Here is a 12,491-nt window from a genome sequence, read left to right as displayed (position 1 = left end):
AAGTGTGAATGCTGAGGCAAATTGCCACATTGGGAGGAATCATTCCTTTGCTTTCTGGATTGCAAACAAGAGAGAGGGTTGAAAATCTGCCGACGAGGTGTTGTGTAGGTGTAGGTGTGTTTGGCTGGAAAGGGGAAGGATGGACAAGGGAGCTTTCGTTCTGCAAAATTCATGAGGAAGATGCATGCAAAATAAATAGCTATGAGGTAGGATTGCAGTTTACCTGCATTATTAGGAGATTGATTTCTGATGAAAGTGGCAGAGAAAGGAAGGGAAAAAAATTTTATAGAAGGCCAGAATGGAGACCAGAGCTATAAAATGGCAGTTGTGAGTTAGTATTCTTGGAGGATCGGTTCAAATGTGACTGCAGAGACCAGTGCTAGTTTGATTTCTAACCATCTGCATTTAAAAAGGAGAGAGAGAGAGACCAGCAGGCTGGCCTGAGTGAAATTTTTCTGCTTTTCCCCTGGGGAATCAGAATTGTCCCTGCATTTCAAGTACCTGGGAGACTTAAAACACTGACGAGGCTGAAAGGTGAGGAGGGGGTCGGAAGGGAGAGTGGCTGGTAGGGATAAGCAGATTGTAGACTAGGCTGGATAATTCAGGGGTCTGTAATAAAACTGCGTGGGGAGGGCTAGTGAATAAAAGACTATAGGTACATTATGGTCTACGGAGCACAGGACAGATGTGTCTCTAAGGAGACTGCGAGAAGGAGTGGAAGGTAGCAGAGGCTGTTTTGGGATGCAACAGCACTGTGTGAATAAAGCAGCACTGTAGCAAGATAGTTCAATCACGATGCTGTCACCAACGTGTTATATATGACCTTGGGCAGGTCACTTAAGCTGATATCTTTCAGAAGAGCTTTTTATATGCGTGTGTTACCATGCATAGGAGCTGAATTTCTCCCAGTCAGTGCCGTGGCTCTGAGCCCTCCAGCTCACGGAGTGGATGTGAACCACCCAGGGAACTCGGCTCCAAGTTTGGCGTGAGGAAAAATCTAGATTTTTTTTTTTTTTTTTTTTTTTTAAAAAGAATTCAGCAACCTTTGTCCTCAGGAAATATAGCCCCCCAAAGAATGGTATGCAGCAGTGCTGAGTCTCTCCAGTTCTAGTGCTGGGCAAAAACAGCTCTGGATTGCAGCTCTCTCTACCTCAACAAAATGGTTCAATGTTTAGAAATTTGGCCTGAATTAACTTCTCTTCTCATTGCCTAAGACCACTAATGAAGTTGACCTCTTACTGGAGTATATAAGGGAATAATAATAGTATCAGTTGCATCTCTTTAATTCCCTTGCACACCAATATGGGGCTTCTGCTTAGACACCATGCACAATGAAGTGTGTGAGCGTGCAAGTGTGTACACACACACGTGCATTGCACTTGAAGAAGCCTGGATCCAAACTGCTGTCCCAGTGCAACATCCTAGGCTTTTTACCATCTTCAGCTTTTGCAGTAAATAGCCATTAATGACAAAGTTGCTTGCATTGAAAAGAAGAGCAAAAGAGGCTGAGAAGTCCTTCCTACCATTGGATTCTCCTGCAGTGCTTCTCATTATTTTGTTTTCAGGTTTTAAGACAGAAATTTTGTCCATGGCTGTTTTTTTCTTAATCTCACTGCTGCTCTTTCAAGGGAGCTCTTCCATTGAGCCTTGAGAGTAGTGAAGTACAGTCCCTAAACGCTTTGTGTCTCATGTAAGAGGGACACTCTTTTGATGCTGGGGGCATGACCCTCCCTTGGGTGCCATAATAATGTGGACAGAAGGGCTGGGGACAAATACAGACTCTGCTGCCCTTGCACAGGAGGACACTGCTAATCTGAAGACATCCATAAATAAGATCTACAGCTGGGGAAAAAGGAATCAATGGGAGGGCTGATATACACTCTGGATTTTATTTTTGTTTAATTTCAAAATTCTAGGTTCTTGAAAGGATGTGATGGCTTATTTCCAGCTCAATAATGTAGTATTTTTGTAGTAAGGTGCTCAGGGTGTATTTTCCATGCTCCATGTACATGTCCAGAGTGTTTGAGCATGCAGTGTCTTCTGGGGCAGTGCCAAAGTACTGTGGAAGGTGACAGTAAGCTGTTGGAGGGTTCGTTCTTGCTCATATTTCCAATAAGTGACATTAACAAAGCAAAATAGATCCAGAACTAGGTTTCTTCTTAGTTGGAGCTTGTTTCCTCCTGAAGAAACCCCAAAAGCAAACTAAGACCAATGTAGTTGTCTATGGCTAAGGAAGGCAGGAGCCAAGTTCTTTTACAACTTAGAAACACCCAGAGATATTTTGATGCCTCACTCTTATATACGTGCCTAATTTTCTTTAAATCCATTGGGTGCAGGAAGCTGAGCAGGTGATACTTCCCTAAATACCTCTGGGAGTGAGATTGCCAGCGGGTGGCTGTGAGCAGGGTCCTGTGCTTGAGAGATCAGACAGAGAACAGGATGCCAGTGATGCCTGAGGAGCAGGATCCCTGGTACATGCTGTTCCCATCCCTGCCTGTCTCGGCCAGAGAGCACTTGGGTGCTTTGAGTCAGGGATGGATGATCACAGGGAGTGATGCTGCTTTTTTTGGTTTTCCTTAATGTCAGATGTACTTGGACATCCCACATTCCAGTTTTTTGCAGGGGTTTGTGCCTGTTTGGTTACATGTTAGAGATAGCAGTGCTTGAAAAGGAGAGCCAAGAGAAGTGAAAAGAAATAATTCAGAGAAACAGAGGATAAAAAGGGATGGTGTGACTGCCTTAAAATACAGCAGCAGTATACGTCGGTCCCTAAAGAAAAAACTAAATCCAGCCTCAGATTATTTCCTGGGAACTTTTCTCTCATTTTTGACACAAGGATTTGCTCATTTATTTTTCTAGAAATTTAATTATTTCACTTTAAGTTCTCTGTTGAATACAGGTTTAGACTAGAAGAGAGCAAAGGTCTATGGCAGTCATCAGCTTAAGAAACTCAGAGAAACTCAGCCTTGCTGAGATCCCTCATGTTGTTATGAAGATCTGACAGACAGTTATTGTAATTCCTAGTAGGGATAGGTGAATAATGATTTTTCTTTTTTTCTTTTTTTTTTTTTTTTTTATCTTTGTCAGTTTGCTTCTGAAACAAAAAAAAAGGGAAAAATAATTTTAGCAATTCAAACGTAGCTGGGGTGGAGAAAAGAATGAAAAGACTTTTTTAATATGTGGGACTAGAAGGAAAGGAGAATATAAAATCACTTCAAGACTTTAAATTTTGCAAAAATGAGTAGCATTTTTCCCATAACTGTATAATTTCATTTTTTAAAAAATTATTTCCTTCTAGATCCACTATAAACATTTCAATATGAAGCATTTAAGTTTGAAAGTACATGGCTGCATTACTTCTTTTCTTCTAAATTTTTCCCATCCCATTTTTTGACAGGAACTATCTAATGGATTCTGCCTGGATTAATAAACATTGTCAGTCAATCCCTAAGCACTTTTTTGTGCCTAATTTTAGTATGTGTTAAAAACAGTTTCTTGCATCTTTAGTGCCTACGATTGCAGTTTCCTTTCTGCTATACAGTTAAAGACAATTCATACCTCAAATAAGAGATACTCAAAGGGTACACAACAGTAGGAGATGAAAGGAGAGAATGATGAGATTTGTCTGAAGTCAGAGTAAATCAGTAGCAGAAGCACAGTGAAGGCTGTGGTCTTGACTTCCATTCCCCTCCTCGCTCACTGTACTGCAGATTAATTACAAATCTCTTTCTCACCCATTGGATTTTTCTCCTATTCCTTCTACTTCTGCACTTTCTCATTCACACCTTCAGTTCTTTCTTACTCATCCTTTAATTCGACTTTCCTTACTCTCAATTTTTTAATGCTTTCCACTTTCCTCCTCTGCTCCTCCTGTAGAAGATCACTAACGAAGTGGCAAGTGTTAATAAGGTGTCTTGGCCGTGCCTGCTGAGATGGATCAAAGAGCAGCAAGATGGGCGAAGGAGAAGAGTAGCAAAGAGGGAGGGAAGAGTTTCAGACTGGTTTCAGACATCAGGTGAAGGTGTGCAGAGGAACCAGCTATACGCTCGGAAACCTTCACTGCAGTGGGAGCAGAGTCCAAACTAAAGGTTAAGGAGGAGATGAGTGTATCTGAAAGGTGGGAATTGTATCCCCAGGGATACAGGGGCCAAAGGGAAAGCAAAGACTGACAGGACTAGATGTGTGGGCAAAGGGCAACCAGCAGATTCTTTCACTTTGCTGTGACAAGACCTCAGTTGTGGATGTCTCAACACTTTATTTATCTGCATAAGTTTGTACACAGGGACTTTGAGTGCTTGAGTAAAATCAGATGTGGATCTGCATATTCAATCAGACAGGGGTTACGGGTGCTCCCTACTCACTGGGCATTGCTTGCTGGCAGGGATTAGACCACCATCTGCTCAGTACAGTGCACATCACAGCCTTGGTACCTGAATCCGAGATGTTGCTGGAACTCCTGGTGACTTCCTCAAGTCCTGCAGAATGTTTTTGTCGCTGGTGCCTCCGTTGTGTGGTTAATGGACAAAGCTGAACAGAGCATATGGATTTACGGGGGAGAGGTATTTAAGGGGCAGCTAGGAGAAGAGGCTGAAGAATTTGTACTTTGGGCTGCTACCTCCAGCTCCCTGAGGAATGCAGGCCAGGCGCAAAACAGCTGGTGGAAGGAAACTGTGTTCTGTGTTGATGCCTTGGGAATAAAGATGTTGTCTAGTCTGCAGCCTGGGCAGGAGGAAGGAGAAAACAGATATGTAAATGAGGAGGAAACTTCCTTGAGCTGCTTTGGTCCAAGAATATTCTACCAAGAACAAAATGTCCAAGACTAGCTGTCTGTCATTGTAAATAGCCACATGAGACATAACAGATAACTTCAGGCTATGTCTTCATGAGCACAGGATACTCTAAATACTCTTCTTTGGAACTCCTTCCAAACACCTTTGATTTCACAGGGTTAAGCCAGCTAGCTGTATTCTTGTTCTGCATTTGATAGAGCACTCCCAGAATATTATTTATCTAGCTAGCTATTTATTATCTAATTCCATGGCTGCAGTTGAGGAAGGTCTGTTTATTCCTTTCACAGCAGTGTCTCCTTCTCCAGCAGCTCTGACTGGCTGCTAGGTGCCCTGGGGAACGTCGAAGCAGAATTAATTAATCATGATCAGTGATGGAGGTGTTTTTCAAATTTGGATTTGGCCAGCTGATTGCACAGGATCTTTCTGGGAGTCAGGCTGTTGAAGAAACAAATGTGATGCCTGCTCTGGATTGCTTTCAGATAGAGTCACTTTGGGAGGCTGCAGAGGCATCTATCAAGCAGTGGGGAAATCTAGCAGAAGTCAGCAGTGTGCGTGCTGGTGGAGGGGACTGCTCGCTCCCTTTGGCAGGACATGGTGCCAAGGAAACTGTGAGCTACAGTTTAGCATGTCCTGTCCTGTTCCCAGCTTAGAATGGTGTCGATCTTTCAGCATTCACAAGAAAGTCTTCTGGGCATCCATTCTGAATGTCGCCTTTGAAGTAGGAGGAGTTGTGATGGCACTTGGCACGTGCCAAACTGGAAGCTACCCCTTCAGCGTGCCTGTGAGTGATGGCAACGTTGGCCAACTGCACAGGTTGTGCTGAAGCAGCAGTGTTTGTTATACAAATAGCTCTGAAATCTTCCAAACCCTCTTTCCTCCCCTTGTAGAGCGTAGTAGAGCATGTGCTATTCTTCCTGGTCAATGATTTCCTCCTGGCAATGGAGAAAGGTCAAGTGTCCATGCCAATTCTTTTTGATCTGTCAGCAGCCTTCAAACCCTCTGGCAATGAAGGGCTAATGATTTGCAGTGTCTGGCATGGATTGGCAATGTCTCCCTGCAGGAGCATTCCTCCTTTCCAAAGAGACTCCACAGTGTGCCTTGGAGTGATGAAGCATTTCCCTCAAGGACTCTTCCAGGGGGTAATTCTGTGCTCAGTTGTACTGTTGCTGTCAGAGGGATGGGGCTACAATATTTTGGATGTGCTGGTGACAAGGGATAAGATCAACTTTCAAGTAACTAATCCAGAGTTTTCAAAATTTATCACCCTCAAACATTTTTTTCTGCCTTCAACTTATTCCATTGTTGCCTAACAGGGAAACAAATCGAGGCACTTTGCTCCTTTCCCACCCCAGAGATGAGGCCACGCGTGCAGAAACGTCGGCTGGGACGGAGCCATTTGTAGGGTGGGGAGGTGGAAACATCAGCTTTTAATGGAAGCCTCAGCCTACAGCAGTGCTCACCATTAGCAGAGAGCTGTAATCTGTAGTGACAGGCCAGCTGGAACAACAGCAGTAACGTGGTGAATCTGCATGCGGAGGTGCACGTTAAGCAGCAGTGGGGGGGAATTTGGATTTCAGAGCAGTGCCTGGCAGTAGGGGCATGTCCCTTTAAGAGGAGAATCAGCAAAGCCCCCAGGTACTTTAAACAAACCTCCAAAGATTGGGGGAGCTTCTCCTTTTTATTCCCATTGCACAAAACTCTGTGCTCACAGGCTGGGGATTGCTTCTAAGCCCTTTCTTGGAGGGGTGCTGGCAGCCTTGCAATGGGAAGGAGCAGGCTCTACTGCCTATTTCAGCTTTCCTTTAGCCTGGGAGGAGAAGGGGAATGAGGGAGGTCATCCAGAGCCACGCTCTGCCCCTTGCTCCATCCACCATCACGCACAGCCCTGTATTGGCCCTGCCAATGTAAAGGTCTGTTTCAGACGGGCTCTGTGTCCTCTTCCCCTGCTGCCCTCCATCTCTTATCGAGCTGCAGGAGCCATTGGGGACATTTTCATCCATGAAATGAAGAATCAATAGAGTTGCCTCATTACAGGCTCTGCTCCACGCTGCCGCTCGCTCCTGCCCTTTTGCCACTTGTCTTGCCCTTTTTTTCAACCCATTTTTGCCACCAGCTTCACCGACCTGATGGCACAAATTCACGGGTAGTGATTCCCCTCTGCTACACGTGGAGGAGCAAAAATGTGGTGTAAAAGAAGAAAAAAAAAAAATAAATCAGGTAGACTTCCAAGAAGGAGGTGGAATATATCTTTTAAAAGTACATAAGTGGTTTGGAAGCCAAAGGCCCCGGGAGGTCAGTGGTATCCAGACTTTTAAATCCCTGATGCTCATGAAAACATTACACAAAAATTCCACCCTGTGCAAATCTGCATTTTCTTCCTTTTTTTTTTCCCCTTTTTTAACAAGCAGAGAAGTTGGTTTTCTGCTGTGCAGAGGGGAACGGAGCTGTGCTGTGCAGTCCTTGAGCTGACAGAGCTGCTTGGAAAATGGACATGCTATTTCCTTGGGAAATTCTCACCTTTTGATTTGTGGTTGTGGGTTTTTTTTAAGCTTCTGTTTGAATGAGAATCACGCTCCCACAAAGCTCTTCTGGCCTAAAAATTCAAAAGCAATAATAATTTGGGACCATCAATATCTTCTGTTTCTGTGGTGTTGAAGCATTAAAATGCTAAGGGAAATATTTAGCACTGTATAATGATAACATATAATAAATAAAACAACAGCAAGCATTTTATGCAATATGTAGTTTATTTTAAACATCTATCAATACAATACAGAATACGTAAAAATGTCAAAACAAATTAATTGAAACAACATAAAAATAATGTGTTTTTCTCCTCAAAACGAGATATTTCAGTTATACTGAAATGAAGAGAGAAAATCAAAATTTGTTTTGACACTTTAGACGTAAAAAAGTTTGTCAAAATTGACATGTTCCCATGCAATGCTTCGATTTTGAGAGAACTGCTTTTTCCTAGAAAAAAACCCAACCTGTTCTGTCAAAATTTTTTGACCAGCTCTACTTACAGTCTATCTAAACAGACAAGCATCACAGCCAAGACTCTCAAACGCTCCAGGTGGTCAGAAGATAGATTTAGCACAGAGCAGAACAGTCTCAAAGAAGGAAATAAATAAAACTCACAGCTAGAGGTGGCCTTAAACTTGGGTACCAAACAGCTTTAATGCTTGAGATGCTCAGACCTGAGTGGTTTTGGACTTTAATCCTAGCAAGGGCTGAGTTCCCTCAGCATTTAGTGAATCTCTGCTGCAGGAGTGGTGTGCTGATGGATGAGGCTCTTTGTGATGGTGAGATGCTAGGGCAGATTCTCAATATCCCTTGGGATTTTTCAGTTCTTGGCATTGGTTGGGGTCTAGCTGGTAACAGCCCTCTGTGTTTGACAGATAAATACTGGTAAGTATGGGATAGTTTTATATTCCATGCATCCACCTGTCTCAGTGGAAAGCCCAGGCTTAGGGAAGGGGCTGAAATGCAGTGCTGCTGGTAGATGGGCTTGGGTATTCAAGGCTGTTGACGAGTTCTCCCACCTTCATGACACACAGATTTTAAATCTTCTCATTATATAAATGCAGTTTCAGGTTAATTTGAGCCTCTAATTTAATATGCTGTTCTGAATTAAGAGTTAATATGATATTTGATTATCTTTTTGCAAGGAGATCCAACCTAAGGCTCATTGACTTCAATAGACTTGCCAGCAGAACCTGTGGCTGCAGAGCCTGCATGGATGTATCCTTAGTGTAGGAGACCTCCACTCAAGACTTCTGGCTTCTGCTTCAGAATCTGCTGATAAAATGATGTTATTTGAGGCTATTACACATTCTAGCTCATATTTCTAGCCTGAATTTAAGTGCATGTGCATATAACTTCTCCTATATGGGGAGGCAAGGCAGTGGAAGAAGCTGAACCCGGGTGTTTTCAGCCTCACACGTGTTCTGTGCTCTAAAGGAATCCATCCTAAATACTTAAATCAGCGATTTGTGAAACACACCTCTGAGTGACTGAGCAGCATCCACCAAGTAGGTGCAGAGGTATCGAGCCCATGTCAGTGGCCAGTTATCCTCACCCTTGTTCTACCTGCAGCTCGGTTCTTCTGCAGAAGTTTGAGCCATGCTGTCCTTGTGAGGTCTCACCTCAAGAGTCTCCAGAGTCTCCTGGCAGGACTGTTGCACAAGGGTCCAAGGCAGTGGCTGAGGAGCCAGTGTGGCTAAATGCACAGGGAGGATCTTATGGCTACAGCAAGTTCTTCATGTGCTCAGTGTGATGAGAGATGGATTTTGAGGTCCCTTTTCCTCAGCTGCCCCTGGTTCCCTTGGCTTCATCCAGTGTGAACAGTGGCATAACCTGGTGCCCATAGGAAATGCTGAGTTAAAGAGTGCTGTTCATCCTGGCAGGCAAGGCTGTCATTGTCCAAGCAGCAAGAGCTGTACCAGAAGAAGCGAAGGCCTGTGGATCTTAATCCCTTCTGCTCCTCCAGTAAAGAGCTGAGGAAGACAAAACCCAGGTCAAGAGCTAAGCCCCTTTCTGAGGGACAAGAAAAGCAGGAAGATAAGTAATTTGTAAGGACCATTAGGTAAGCTCAGTTTACCTAGCATACCAAAATAAGCAGTGTTAGCCTGCACTTCCCAGACCTTCTAGAACGGGCTCACTCCATGTGGCTGCGGTAGTAAAGTCCCTGCCCAAGAATGAACTTCAGAACAACAAAAATATTGCAGAGAACGTCAGGTGTGGGATAGCAGTTGACCTTTTGGGTTGAATGTTACATTATTGTTCTTCAGGGCAGTTTTGGCATAGATTTTTTTTTTCTTTTTTTTTTCCTTCAAGCTCTCTGCTCACAGGTCCATGTTGTTGCAATGGAGTATGCTAGAAAGGCAAGACTTGCACAGAGAATGGAACAGGCATGAAAGCAAAAACCAGGGTTTCTAGACTCTGACACTGGCCTCTTTGAGCCTAATTTTCAGATTATTCTCTTTCTCAAATTTCCAGTTGAAATAGTAGGGAATAGTCTTATTTTTGTTCATTTTATTGCGCATGGTTTGCAGGTGTTATCCAAAATGGGAGAAAAGTATTAAATGAGTTTGGACATTTCCTTTTATGCATGAATTACAAAATCTATTTTGGCTCAGTCAAAACATAGTGCTTAAGAAAACACTTCAATTTGATTTTTAATGTATATTACTCAACATGTAATGAAAAACAAAACACAATCTTGAACCAATCCTTTCCAAAAGAGAACACTCGACACATTCTGTTCCAAAGAAAAGCTGACTTTATCAAAATGCTTTTTTTTCCCCTTAAATCAACAAATTTCTACAAAGTGTTCTGCCTCTGATGAATTGGCATTTTTCTGACATAAAATGAGCAATCCAAAAAAATTCTAAGCAGCTCTGTGGCAAGTCTTAGCTAATTCTGGAATAGTAGCATGAAGGTGCGTAGGAAGGGTACTGCAAGGAGACATAGCATTGAGCTGAGACTTAAGAGATTTGGGTTGAATTTCTGAAGCAGTTATAAAATGATCTGGGACAAGCCATTAATCTACCCCGTGTCTCAATTCCCATTCTGCAGAATGGGAAAAACAGCACTTCCTCATCTCCTAAAGCTCCTGCAAGGATAAAAACCTATTAACACTTATGAGATCACTGGACTTGGATATGAGGTGTATAAATACTGAGGGAGACAGAAGATAGAGCTGCATTTTTGTGTAACTTAGAATGAAATTATGGGGAAGTGGACTAACTCGGACTATAATTTAATAATAGTAGGAATAATTTCAAGTTCAGGGCAGTGTTTAATAGAAATAACTGCTCACCACCCACCATATTTTTTTTTAATAAGCAGCTCAGAAAAGTGCGACTTATCATTATTATTACCATCTATATTTATTCTGTCTCTGCCACTTCACAAATGAGAGGAGTTCCTCACAAACATCTACAAAACTAGCTCATTATCCAGCCTCCCTATTTATAACTCTCATTTATGACAATAGCTATCAAACTCTTGCCAACAGTAGGGCTGCTGGTGTGCTGACACCACTGCTCCACAGCCCGCTGAGCGGTATTATCTCACTGTTCCCTTGCGTTCCCCCATCTGTCCCTGGCCATCTGGTGTCCTTGGTCTTCTAATTAGATTGTAAGCTTTTGGGGGCATGGACCGCCTTTCTGGTTTCTGTTTCTACAGCACCTAGCACGACACCTTTGCAGGCTCAGATTCAGCAGGGCTGTCTTCAGAATGTGATCCTTCACCACATACCCGTGTGCACATGCTGAAGTTCCTTTTAATTGAGTTCCAGATCTACTGAGCACTGTTAGGTGGATCTCCTTTCTAAGTGGAGCCTTGAACCAAGTGTCTGTGGGTCCTCAGTTTCAGAGCAGTGGCTTGGGCACCTTGGCTAATAGATTTATGATGAGGACTAACGGAGTTTAATTCCTTCTGTCTAGCACTGCCTGATGCTGTGACGTGATGGAGGTTGCACGCCTGCCACAATTCTTTGGTTTCAAGCTTCCTCTCATCCCTACCACGACACCAGTAGTTTATAATTAGCTGAAGTGTGGGGACAAACAAGCTGAAAACAGGTACCTAGTTGATACCAGTGTGACTCTCGCCTCGCTATAGGCAGGGACTAATTAGAGTCTCTGCACAGAACCTGCTCCCTTTAGGCTGCTGCTTGAACTGCATTAATAACGAAGGATTTGCAGGGTGGTTTTGGTTCACTGAATATTCTGACAAGTTGTAAGCAAAGTGTTGACAAATTGAAAAGAAAAAAACCTTTTCTCCTCTAAGTCATTTGGGGTCAGAAGAAATATTTTTATCACTGTTAAGAGGCTGGAAAGACAAATCAAAAGGAGAAAAAGAAAAAGTGCTAGTAGATTTAAGTGGAGATTTGGAAATGTTTCCCCTTGGTGCTCTCTCAGCCAAAGTACTGGCATGTCCCAGTCATCTTTTTTATTTATTTTTTTTTTCCCAGCATGAACAATTTGGCAAAAGTCAAGTGAATTTGTGGACTGTGTTGGTATTTTTGGAGAAGGATTTCTCATCCTCTCTCCTTGCCTTTCCTCACCCAAAAATATTCCAGCTGATGAATACGCCTTGAGGTCTAACCACTCATGCTTATTTTTTAAATGAAAGGTTAAGCAATAAGTGAAAATTTAGACACTGATCAGTGCAGAATTACCAAGGTTTAAGGGGAGATCCACCCATCCCTGCCTGAAATGGAGAAATCCCACTTCTGTAAAGAAATAGCTGTAGAATCATTTGGGATTTGATGATGTTGCATGCCACAGTCATACAGAAAGTCAGAGCCACTGCTGAATTGCAGCTCTGTCTTTGACTCTGTTCATATATTAGTGTCTGTAGTTGGAGTTATAAAGATATCTAGGTCAGAAGTGGCCAAATTCTCTTATCCATAGAAGTTCTTTTGACTTAACAAACCCCAACAAGTTGTTTTCCCCACCCTTTTCCATCCGCGTTCCCTGATTTCCGTGGCTCTGACACAGAGAAGATGTCCTCAGCTTGGTCAGATCACTGGCCAGCATTTCCAAAGGACAGCTAAAGCTGCTTCATGGGTGGTAGCTGCCTTCCAGCACTTTCATGGACCATCTCTGAAATAGGTGCAGGACATAAATGTTACTGCTCCAGTTACACCCAGTGACCTAACAGGAGTTAAATCCTAAAGGTGTAAGGCAGTAG

Source organism: Merops nubicus, unplaced genomic scaffold (genome assembly GCF_000691845.1).
Source record: "Merops nubicus isolate BGI_N331 unplaced genomic scaffold, ASM69184v1 scaffold11247, whole genome shotgun sequence".
In the NCBI taxonomy this organism is placed as follows: domain Eukaryota; kingdom Metazoa; phylum Chordata; class Aves; order Coraciiformes; family Meropidae; genus Merops; species Merops nubicus.
Note: the sequence above shows the minus strand (reverse complement) of the source record.